General features: G+C 36.5%; 1 non-coding gene across 1 annotated transcript; it reads right to left on the bottom strand.

Moving 5' to 3' along the window:
* Positions 1–1,254: 1,254 nt before the first annotated feature.
* LOC150069599 (small nucleolar RNA SNORA40) lies at positions 1,255–1,384 on the bottom strand. Its single transcript, XR_016538598.1, has one exon. It is a non-coding gene; the product is annotated as a small nucleolar RNA SNORA40 (small nucleolar RNA).
* Between the last annotated feature and the right edge of the window lie 7,746 nt (positions 1,385–9,130).

The following is a 9,130-nucleotide window of genomic DNA, read 5'->3' as shown; positions in this document are numbered from 1 at the left end:
CCTTGGAATCATACATATATGGATATCAACTAAAGACATAGTGTATTATGAAATGTATCTTTCTAAATTCAAAAGAACATCACTTATTAATCCTATCCTATTATCATTCATAGTGATTTTCTTAACTGATTGATTAATATTCCCCTTGACTATTACTCCAGATCTTCTTTTATCACCGTTCAAAGTATCTGAAACAAATTCAATGAATAGCAATGTGTTAGTGGCTCATCCTCTAATCCTATCTACTCAGGAAGCTGAGATCTGAGTATCAAGGTTCAGATTGCAGTTCAAAGCCAGCCCAGGCACAAAAGTCTGTGAGACTCTTACCTCCAATTAATCTCCAGAAAATAGGAAGCAATGCTATGGCTCAAAGTGGTGGAGTAATAGCCTTGAATTGAAGAGCTAGGGGCAGCAACCAGGCCCAGAGTTCAAGCCCACAACCAACCCCACCCACCCAAAAAAAGTAACCAATATATATATCTAACTTCTGGAATTCTCTTCTCTAATACTATCTGCTTAGAAGCTTTTTAAAGGGGAGTTTAAAAGAAGTTTTTATACTCTTGGACCATCAGAAATCTCTTTGTTCCTTTGTTATACTTCTTACCTAAGTAATTAAACTTTTTTTTTTTTTTTGCCAGTCCTGGGCTAGAGCACTGTCCTTGGACTTTCTCAAGGCTAGAGCTCTACCACTTGAGCCTCAGCACCACTTCCGGCTTTTTTCTATGTATGTGGTACCGAGGAATTGAACCTGGGTCTTCATGCATGCTAGGCAAGTACTTTAACCACTAGGCCAAACTCCCGGCCCCGTAATTAAACTTTTTAGTCAGGAACAATAACACTTACTCATACAACTGTCTTGGTTTTCTATGATCTTGCCTCAGATCCTACGGTAGATCATAATGATTATACCAGATCTTTGTGATATCATACCATACCTTTGTGATTCTCTGAGGTTATTTTTCATTCTTCCTGGCTACAAATTTGTTGGATTATCTGGTTTTGCCAACTACTGTAACATGGAAAATCAGAGTATATGTATTTATTACATCCCTCTGTCCCACAGAAGATAGGAAATTCAGTGTCCAAATTATAAGAACTAAAGTGTATTTTCATGGAAATTAATTCTGAATTTTAATTGTATACAGTATCCATATTTATGGAGGCATAGGACTTTTTTTTAGCTTTTACATCAACTTTATTCTCAGAGCCAACCTGTGAATTAACAAACCCCACATTGCCAACTGTTGTAGGCATCGTATTCCTTCTTACATGTACCAAAATCTCATATTCAGCAATGAGTTCTGGGTTGCAAAAGAGGATTTACTGTTTGCACCTGTCTGTAAAGCTTTGTTAAAAATTAAACAAAGACACACACACAAGTGCTCTGTCATAGGACTTTTAATACTTAAATCAGCTGGAATTTTGCACTTGTTTACTGTCACTAGAAAAAAATATGATGAATCAACCTGCATTGGGATTCTTTTCATTTGTGTGTTTATTCATTTATTTTGTACTGGTACCAGGATTTGAACTCAGAGCCTTGAGCTTTTCCTGGCTTTTGCTCTACCATTTTAGTCACACTTCCATTTTGACAGTTTTTTTTTTTCCTGGTTAATTTTATTTTTTCTACCTGAACTGGTTCAGATCTCAAATTCTTGTGTAGCTAGGATTACAGGCATGAACAACTGGCACACAGCAACCAACTACTTTGTAAAATAAAACTACCTCTGAAAATGTTAGCTACGGCGAAAGTGCTGTGCTAGATTCTAAGAGAATAATGGCAATCCTGAAATGCTTCCTTCTTGAAGCGTTCGGTAAAGTGAAAGGCACAGATATTATGAATGGGTCGATTGATGCCAAAATACATATTTAAAAAGTAAATTCAACCATAGATTATAGAAAAAGGAGAAATTTATGAGGAAGAGAGGGATAAGGTTCAATATCTGTGAGAAGAGTCTTGATATATGAGGACTCCCTTGAAACTATTACATATTAGGTTTGAACAATCCAAGAATTATTTAGTCTCTAATAAAAATACCAATTATGTGTTTGCTTTTACTTATACAGATTTCTCTGCTCTACTTGTCTTCATCCTCATGCTCATTATGGAGACCTTATTCTAACAATCCTTATTTCAATTCCATTTGTTTTACTGGAGCACACAATAAGCTTTCATTTTCATATTCCACTGGTAAGCCCCTTCGTTAGCTTCTGAAATCTAAAGGATCCCTAATTACAAGCTTACTCTGTGGCTTCATCAGCAAGCATTCACATTTAAAAAAATTGTCTGGTAAATATCAAGCCTAGAATTTAATCTCTAAATTAAAGGCTGCCTACAAGTTTCTGCACATTTGTTTGTTCCTCCCTCTAACAAACACCTTTCATTGGGGCATTTTCTTCCCTCTGAACTTCAGCCCAGTGAAGAGAACTGTTTTTCTAACACTTGTGTATTTAGAAGATCCAGGCTACCCATGTATTCCAGGTATGGCATTGGAATCTCAGATTAAGGAGAGGTACTAATGAAGCATTGGGAGAGAATGGATTTCAGAGCCCTTCATCCTGAATTTGGGTTCTGAATTTGAATCCAACTATATGATTTTGTATGAATCAATTAACTTAGCTTAAATGCATTAAATGATTACAAAGAGTTTATTTAAATTATGCCTACCTGATAAACTCTTTGTAATCATTTAATGCATTTAAGCTAACTTAATTGTGTTCACATTTTACATTTTTGTTTATTATAAATATTACCTGTATTTTCTTCATCTGGAGAAAGATATCTGAAGCCCCAAGAAGTTTTATTAGAATAAATTTATTATACAAAGAGATAGAATTTCCATATGTGCATAGAATGTACTTAAGCCATTTACCTTCTTCATTGCCTGTTCTAATTTCCCATTCCCTATGACTTCTTCTCATGTTCTATACCCTCTCCCTCTTTTTACCTTCAAATTCTGATTTTGGAACCCTTTTACTTTTAGAATTTCGCATGACCTTATCTTTTCCCCAAATTCTACATATAAGCATGCAAGTATATATGGATTATGTGAAATAGGGTAGATTCAGGGGGGGACTCAAATAGTATAATGCCTCAGAAAAGCAAAGTTAAAGTTCAACAAAAGAAACAACAGGAAGAGGGTACTTGAAATAGAATGGGGTCAAAGGTAAAGGGATAGATGAATGAAGAGAAGAGAAGAAAAGGGGAAGAATATAGCCAGAGTTCAATGTATATCTGCATGTTAGATGCCCTGATTTGGCAAAAAGCAAATTTACCAAAGAGAAAAAAATAGTAAAATTTTGTGTTTTTCTTGGATAGATTAGAGGATGTATATTTCAAAATTCTGACCTTCTACCATCATGCAATCATAAATATACCTGGAAATTTCTATTACATGTGGAATAATCTAATTGTGAGCACATTAAAAAGGATATTGTAGTTATTTTTGTCCCTGCAATTCACTAAAGCATACCTATCTTGTTCTTCCAAGAAAAATGTTTTCAACATGAAAAGCTAAACAAAAATGGTGGTCTATGGCACCATGTCCACTCAATGTGCCAATTCCATTGGTGTTTTGTAAGTTCAGATGTTTGCAGAATGCTAAGAACGCTAACCACAGCTCATGTAATGAAAGCTCTAATGGAAAATCTCACTTGTATTTTTTAAATAAGCCAACTGTTTATGCTTACATTTTTAAATTCATAATTCACACACTGACATCGCCATTGAATTCTATGCATCAGACAAATTTTCAGTGGAAGACAAATGCAAAGAGCTTCAAGGGTAGGGGGAGGGGTCAAGCTGAGGAGCTCAGGGACAATACCCAGGCCCAGAGTCCAAGGCCCATGACCAAAGCAAAAAAGAAAAAAAGAAAAAAGTAGTAATGTGATTGAGAACAGGAACATAAGCCTAAAGAGAAAAAAAAATGCTAAATGGCCTTTGTTTTAATGTTAAGAAATTTGGATTATAGAAATATGTGAGTTGCTTTACACTGTTTCTTGCAAAAAAAAAAAAATAGAGGCTGAGAACAACAAACACTTGATAGCATATTCAGTGTGCTAAAGCCTCATCAAATTGGCTTACCACTAAGCCAATTTGAGCTTCCAGACTCAGGAAGGCACTGGTTGATTCTCCTGGGCTTTCATTCAGCTGGAGTGTAAGCTGGTATGTTGAGCTTTAGGGTATCTCACAGGTCAGTGCACTAGTCCAGGCACATGTGTAGAAGCACGGAGGGGATTGTGCAAGAACTCTTGGAGACTGGATTGGAAAGGTGCACATTAACCACTTTTTGCTGCCTTTCCCTGTTGAAAGACAGTCACAAGGCCAGCCCACAGGCAGATTGGCTTGATAAGAAGTCATGAGTTAAGCATTTAGAGTCATCCTGCACTAGAAATAGAAACTAAAAGGAGTGAAACGTGGTGTCTACTTTGAAAATTTACTGGAAAAGAATTTTGAATAATTTATTGTTATCATGACTATAAATGAAATGGTTAGGGAGGGGTTTGGGGAAGGGAAATGGAGACAAAAACATGAGGAGGGATGCCAGTGTATGAGAAGTAATGCATCTTCTATCTGATGAATATAACTGTAACCCCTCTATACATTATAATAAAAAATAATAAAAAAAATGAATTGGTTTATTTAGATGGTGTGACATTTTTCATTTATTTTTATTGCAATTAATAGAAGGGTTACATTATATTCACCAGATAGAAGGTGCACTACTTCACAAACATTGATACCCTTTCTCATGTTTTGGTCTCCATTTCCCTCCCCCCATCCTGCCCCTCATCTTGTTTTCCCCCCTTCCCTATCCAACTTAAACAATCAAATACGCATATATCCAATATATCAGATAACAAGGTAAAATACTGTAACAATATGAGATAGCCAAGGGACAGTAAAAGAGATGAGAGATAACATAGTACATTAAGGACAACAATCACTCGTTTTATGGCTTTTGTTTCTATATCCTGGAGGTCCTTTCATTTTGCTTCATAATATATGGCCTTATGTACCTAGGGTTTTTTCTATTGTAAATCTCTGCTAGGAGAGCCCAAGGTTTCTACTGATTATGACAAATGAGGGAAACCATTGAGTCTATGTTCCTTTGAGTCTGGCTGGCATGCCTTTTTTTCCTTTCTTTCTTTCTTTTTTTTTTTGTTTTTTTGTTTTTTGTTTTGGTGATACTGAAGTTTGAACTCAGGGCCTCAGACATGCTTGGCTGGTATAGTTTTGCTGAAAAAGCCCAGGGATCTGTGCTTTTCATTTGTTATATTTAGGATAGTGTTTTACTATTTATCCAGGCACACACTTGAGAAGCAATTCTTTTACATTTAAGATTCCCGTAATCTTTGGAATTACTAGTATAAGCCATTGTATCCCCTTTACTTCCATGGAGATAAGAGTCCCTATGGGCCTAGAATTGCCAATTTCTGATCTAATCTCACTCTCCTACAGAGTTTGAGATGATAGGCATGTGTCTGGACCTTGGTATGGGTTGAGAAAGGACTCTCAGGAACTGTTCTGCTTTTGCTGACCTCAAACCAGGACGGTTCTAGTCTCATTCTCCCAGTAGCTAGAATTACAGGGGTGAGCCACCCCTCCTCCATCTTCCCTCCCTCCACCTTAGATAAGCATTTGATCTGGGAAAACTCAACAAGAAGAGAAAGGAGCTTTGATTTATGTTTTTAAATTTTTTACATTAAGCCTCAGGGTCCAGTAGTATCACAATAAGACTAATTACAATTTTTAAAGATATGCTTTAAGGGGCTGGGAGTTTGGCCTAGTAAAGTGCTTGCCTAGCATGCATGAAGACCCGGGTTCAATTCCTTGGTACCACATACCTAAAAAAAGCCAGAAATGGTGCTGAGGCTCAAGTGGCTGAGCTCTAGCCTTGAGAAAGTCCAAGGACAGTGCTCAGACCCTGAGCTCAAGCCCAGGAGTGGCAAAAAAAAAAAAAAGAGATGCTTTAAAATTATTAAGAAAAATCACTTTGAATGTTAATAGAACCCCTAGTACTTGTGCAAAAGTCATCTTTAGTATAAGTTAAGAAAGTAGCCTGATTTGGAAAGTACCTGTAGGACCAACAATATAAATAAATCTGAAAAATATATTAAATGTTCAATTAAGGAAGTCATAGGATCTCACATGTGAAATCTAAAATAAAATACACAGAACAGAAAGATAGTAATTAGAGGCTGAGGTTAGGATGGGTTTGGATAGGTGTTGGTCAGAAGACACCAAATGTAGATTAAAAAAGAAAGAAACATTTTTCTAGATCTATTGAATAACATAGTGATTACAGTTTGTAGCAACATTCTGTAATCTGGAAAAGTTCCATGAGAGTAGACTTTAAGTATCACCACAAAATAAATGTTAAGTAGGGGAAGTAATACGTAGGTTAGATTTAGCCATTCCACAAAGTACAAATATTTTGAAACAACAGATTGTACAGAATAAATATTTAGAGTTTTTATTGGTCAATCAAAAAACTAAAAATGTTAAAAATAATCAAGATCAAGCACTGGTAACTACAGCTGTGTAAAATGTTAATTTCAGACCCAAATTATCCTGGAAGAACACTTTTAGATCAAGAAAAACAATTTAATATCTCTATTGTATATATGCTTATTTGGTTATTTGAAATAGGATAGGGAAGAGGGGAAAACAAGATAAGATCTTGGGTGGGGGGAGGGAAATGGGGACCAAGACATGAGAAAGGGTATCAATGTTTGTGACATAATGCACCTTCTATCTGGCGAATATAATATAATCCTTCTATTAATTACAATAAAAATATATGAAAAAGTCAATATCTCATATAATGTTCAATAAATGTTGCTCTTTTATTTTAGCTATCATTTGAAGATTTGGAGAGAAGCCAACCCTCATGTGACTTTCTACATCAGGTGAAGAGCAGTGGGAAAACACTGACTATAGTCAGTTGCTTTTCTAATGTTACTGTTTTACAAGGAAAGAGAAAGAGGGAGGTGGAGGAGGAGGAGGAGAACAGGAGAAGGAGGAGGAGGAGGAGAAGGAGGAGGAGGAGGAGGAGGAAGAAGAAGAAGAAGAAGAAGAAGAAGAAGAAGAAGAAGAAGAAGAAGAAGAAGACGACGACAACATGAAAAGACATTTATTTCGTTTAGAAAAATTAGAACTTAAAAATGATTGTGAGTTATGTACCTATGGCTTATACCTGCAATATTAGCTACAGGTGATGCTGAGATCTTGAGAATTATGATTCCAGCCCGGCCTGGGTAACAAATGAATAAATAAATAAAATATTCAGAACATTTCTCAACCCACAGTTGGGGGATGGCATGTACCAACCATCCTGATATATGTGGGAGAATTGCAATATCACATCAATTAAGTTCATGAGATTCTGTGTCCACATGGATGCAGTGGTGTTCAACAATCCTAAAAGTAGGTAGATCATGGCTCAGGCACAAGTTCAGGTAGGACTAAGACTTTAAGCACTACCAGAAAAACAAATGCTAGAGGTGTGGCTTAGGACCTTAGCAAGCCTAAGGTCCTGAGTTCAAACCCTAGTACGGCCAACAAAAATAAACAATAAAAAAAAGAAAGAAGAAGCCGGGCACTGAGTTATCACACCTATAATCCTAGCTATTCAGTAGGCTGAGATCTGAGGATCAAGGTTCAAAGCCAACCTGGGCACAAAAGGACCCAAGACTCTTATCTCTAATTAACAGCTAGAAAACAGGAAGTGGGGCTTGGCTCAAGGTTAAGATGGTAGCCTTGAGCTGAAGAGCTCAGGGATAGCATCCAAGCCAAAATCAAGCCCCATGACCCACCCCCCCCCCAAAAAAAAAAGAGAGAGAGAGAGAGAAGAAGCTTGGAAAAGTGACTGACTCAGGGTATTTGGATCAAGAATGAGTTTATTTTTTACTTTTTTTTTTGTATATGGTACTGAGACCTCACACAGCAAAAGCTCTCTACCACTTGATCTATGAATCCCCAGACCAGGAATTACTACATATTATAAGTAAAATCAGATGTGATAAACTACTAAACATTCGAATTTTGTACTCTTCAAGTTGGCAGAATTAACCAAATTATCCAACTTCCTTTCTCAAGCTTGCAATGTCACCAATATTAAGGAAGATCTGATATTATTTAAATATTTATTTATTTTTATCAAATATCTATTTGATATTTGAGAGAGAGAGAGAGAGAGAGAGAGAGAAAGAGAGAGAGACTCTGACATTAGATTTAATAAAGATCCCAAAATACAACTCCCTGAAACCTAAGGAAGCCATTCTATCTTAATTCTTCTTATCAAAAAATTATCAATTCAAACATTGCCAGTTTTTGACATAGGAGCTAATATTTGCTTTTTCATAACTTCATAATAAGGAAAGGAACGATTACAGTATTCAAAATAAGAAACTGACTCGATTTCTCTGGGTTTCAAGTTTCTACCCTCTCAAGTCATTCTACTGAGTATTAAATATTATAAAACAGAGGTTGTCATTAAAGAAGAAATAAGTACTAAATATGGAGTAACATACTTTTTTTTTCATATTCAAGATCAAGTTTCTGTCCAAGGTCAACTCTGGTGAGGCCTGTCTTCCTGGCCTCATTCAAAAGCCTCCTCCAGACTCTGAATGTGGGATCCGCCTGGTTAAGGGCGCAGGAAGTAGATTCGGGATGTGTCCTTGGTGATGAATTCTTCCTGACTTTCTCTCTTTTTGCAGTTTTCTTTCATCACCTTCCAGTAACATCTGTGGCCCTAAGTGCAGTGACTGAACCAGGCAAAGACACAGATAAGCCCTTTTTGTGTCTTTTATCTTTTATATCCAAAAAAGATATTTAATCGAAAGCTTCCATTGAAGTATGAATTGATGGCTAAAACAATTACAATTTACTAAGCAGCAATTAGGTTTTCAATGGTAATTTATGAGAATTAATTACACAATACTTTGGCTCTTAGAGACTTCTTACTCAGCATAGCAATAGAAAAAGGTCTGAGGAAGGGTCTGAGGTGTGTTACCCGGTTCCTGAAGCAGACAGCATTCTTAGCAGCAAAGCGGGAAAGTGCAGCTGGAAAGTCATGATGTTGCTTTCCAGTTGGGAACAGGCAGGTCAAAATGCCAGGATTCCCCA

The sequence above is a fragment of the Megascapheus bottae genome, chromosome 1 (genome assembly GCF_031878675.1).
Source record: "Megascapheus bottae isolate mThoBot1 chromosome 1, mThoBot2.hap1, whole genome shotgun sequence".
In the NCBI taxonomy this organism is placed as follows: Eukaryota; Metazoa; Chordata; class Mammalia; order Rodentia; family Geomyidae; genus Megascapheus; species Megascapheus bottae.
This window is presented reverse-complemented; position numbering and strand designations above follow the sequence as displayed.